The following is a 3,239-nucleotide window of genomic DNA, read 5'->3' as shown; positions in this document are numbered from 1 at the left end:
CCTTGTGAGAACCCCTAGACCCTCCTGCTCCTATATATCTCTCCTTTTGCAAGCTATAACAAGCCCTCCTAAGGGCCCCAGTTCTCTTTACCCAAACCAACTCAGCCCTTTACCCTATGTACTTCTTTTCAAGGTCACAATACAGGAGCATTTTATGACATAAAAAGAGACCATCTTTTTAGGCAGTAGCCTTCCTTTCTAAACAACTATAGACAATACAGTTGGTAGATAGACTTCATGTCTCTACACAAACACATAAGAGACAAAAAGTTGACTTTAACAAAATACAGGTGTGTTACAGTACTACAGATGGCCCTGACTCCCTTACCTCACATTGTTGTCAAAAAGCTAAAGATCAATATTCCTCCTCTTCAACATGGTCATGGTAAAATGACACAGATTACAGACCCCCCTCTTGGTTCCCCTCCTGTGTCCTTTAATAATGTCATGTACTCATAATGTGCTGTCTTTTTAAACTTTTTTCAAGGTTTCTTCAGTATGCAATGTGAACTGTCACTAACTATAAACTTCTAGTCCTAGTTGAGACTCCCGGCACTAACTTCTACATGGGCATGAACCATCATCCTATCAACTCCCCTCACCCCCAAGACGACACCCTAGTTCAGGAAGCAGTCTAAGAGACATGTCACCCCCTTTATAACAACCAAAAGATGGGAATGATAGGTTATGGCTCTAGTAAGAATTACTGAATTATTGTGGTGGTCATCCAAAATGGCTGAAGCCCTTAAAACAACAGCTTATCTTCCCAGTGACCACGTCCTCCTCCTTCCCCACTCCAGCGCCGGTTGCAACTTCCAGTGACCTTTCCTGCCCATACCAGGGAGCCTCCAATCAGCTCCTTATATGTCACTAACCCCGCCCCTCAAGCTCCGCCCCTAGAAGAAGTCCATAGTCTCAGGCTCCCTGCCTCAGGTCAGAGGATCTGCCCATCTCCCTGCCCTTGGTCCTCTCTGTGTGTTTAGAATCAATAAAGGCTTTCCCTTCCCCATTTCTGCTTCCTGCTGCGCCGCCATCGCTGTTGCCTCTGAAACCTATCAATGTGACTGTTTCCTCTTCCAAAATATAAGCTACGTGTTTCTCACTGTACAATCAAAATTCTATTACAAAAGCAAAAGGGCAAATCAATCCCTCCAACTTCACTTGTCAATGTACACTATTAAATTTTTAAAATTCTACAAATACGGAAATACAGCTTCCTTCCTTCCTGCTTCGCCGCACGTTTCGCGACATGGGACAGAGCCTCCGAGCCACCTGCACAGCTTAAGGATTCTAAAGCTGCTCTGCGATGGAAGAGGACCAGGAGCTAGAGAGAAAAATATCTGGATTGAAGACCTCAATGGCTGAAGGCGAGAGGAAGACAGCCCTGGAAATGGTCCAGGCAGCTGGAACAGATAGACACTGTGACATTTGTATTGCACGAGGAGAACCATACCCTAGGAAATTCTCTGCGGTACATGATCATGAAGAATCTGGAAGTGGAATTTTGTGGTTGCACTACGACCCATCCTTCAGAGAGCAAAATTAATTTGTGCATTCAGACTCGAGGTGCTCTTCCAGCTGTTGAGCCGTTTCAGAGAGGCCTGAGTGAACTCATGAATGTCTGCCAACATGTGCTTGCCAAGTTTGAGGCCAGCAGAAAGGACTATAAGGAGCAAAATGCAACCAGAAATGAATCTACATTTTAGTCCCTTATTCAGGATACAAGGAGGATCCTTTCAGATATTCTATTCGTGATTGTGCAGACCTCAGAATTAGAAACGTTGATATGCTTTGTCCTTTAGCAAGGTGTGATATTAGCTATTGATTCATTACAGCTGTTTGAGTCCCAGCAAGAACTTGTATATTTGCCTAATTAAAAAAAAAAAAAAAAGGAAATACAGCAGGAAAAAAAGACAATTCCATCAAGTAAGAGAAAAAAGGGCTAGGAAGGGTCCTTTGGAGAGATCACCATACCGGACAATAGAAGGGACCCAGTTCACTACTAACCTGGGGCAGACAGAGGGTATACTTGTATTTTCCCAGAGAATGCTAAATGACCTATTTGGGTACCAGAGTGTACTGCCAGGCTGCACCATGAAGCCCCCCAGATCTGGAGAAACTATCAGCGGTGAGGCTAGATTCAACCTACTGAAGGACTGACAAAATGAAAATCTAAGGTCTAAATAGGCGTTAAAATACATAAAAATAACTGGGCTAAATTTTACTAGCATTGAGACAAAAGATACAAAATATGCATATTAATTATAGAGAAAATATTTTATTCCTTCCAAATTTTTCTGATAAATTGTCTACTAATTGACAGATAACAAAATCTGACTAGTCTATTTATAATTTATAAAATTATAAAAATTGTAATAGAGTTAATATAATTTAATTTGACCAGGAATCTATTTGAATACACTCTTGATAGGGCACTCTTGTAAAGATGTTTGTTTGTGTGTTCTGTGTATTTGTGTGTCATTCTGTGAACAGCTGTTCCTCTTTTTTCTTTTTTGATCATTTGTTCACAGTACAATTTGGGATATAAACTTAACAGCATGCTTTTTCCTAAGCTACCAGATGGTTTAAGTAATATCAAAATTGGTTTACTCACAGATTATCAAAAATTTAAGATAATTAGATTCCTTAGGAGGGCCGGGGAGATGGCTCAGTAGAATAAGCACGTCCCTGGCAAGCACAAGGGCCTGAGTTCAATCGCTGGTTCTGAAAAAAAAAAAAAAAAAAAAAGATTCCTTAGGGAGAAAATATTAGAACTCCAGTTGTTGAATATTAGAGTGACCAACCTATGCTCATGAATAAGGTGCTCCTAATAATCTGAATAATCTCTTAGGGGGTACCCTTAATAATTTAGTGATTGATTAAAGGATAAAGTTTTTCAGAAAAAAATTACAATAAGGTTTTCTCTTAAAAGATGCTCTTGGTATAAAACTAAATTAAGAAACAAAGGTTTTCACCTATGTATGGTAATCTGTTAGTGTTATTCTCACAATGTGTTAAGTATATTCATGATTCCAGGTGTACACATCTTTCAAAATGTAAAGATTGCTTATTGTAATAAGTTTCTAAGATTCAGACCTCCACCTTTACCAAAAAACTTGTGATGTATATCCCATTTAAGGATAAATAGGTGAAATTTTTTTTTTTTTTTTTTTTAGTATTTTTAGGGAAGGGTCTACAGAGTGTTCACAGTCTCACTATTAGATCAGGTTCATAGAGAT

At 39.5% G+C, this 3,239-nt stretch overlaps 1 pseudogene; it reads left to right on the top strand.

Moving 5' to 3' along the window:
* The first annotated feature begins 1,208 nt into the window (after positions 1-1,208).
* On the top strand, positions 1,209-1,868 carry LOC101570720 (annotated as a pseudogene).
* Positions 1,869-3,239: the final 1,371 nt, after the last annotated feature.

This window comes from Octodon degus, unplaced genomic scaffold (assembly GCF_000260255.1).
Source record: "Octodon degus isolate 3935 unplaced genomic scaffold, OctDeg1.0 scaffold00007, whole genome shotgun sequence".
Lineage (NCBI taxonomy): Eukaryota > Metazoa > Chordata > Mammalia > Rodentia > Octodontidae > Octodon > Octodon degus.
This window is presented reverse-complemented; position numbering and strand designations above follow the sequence as displayed.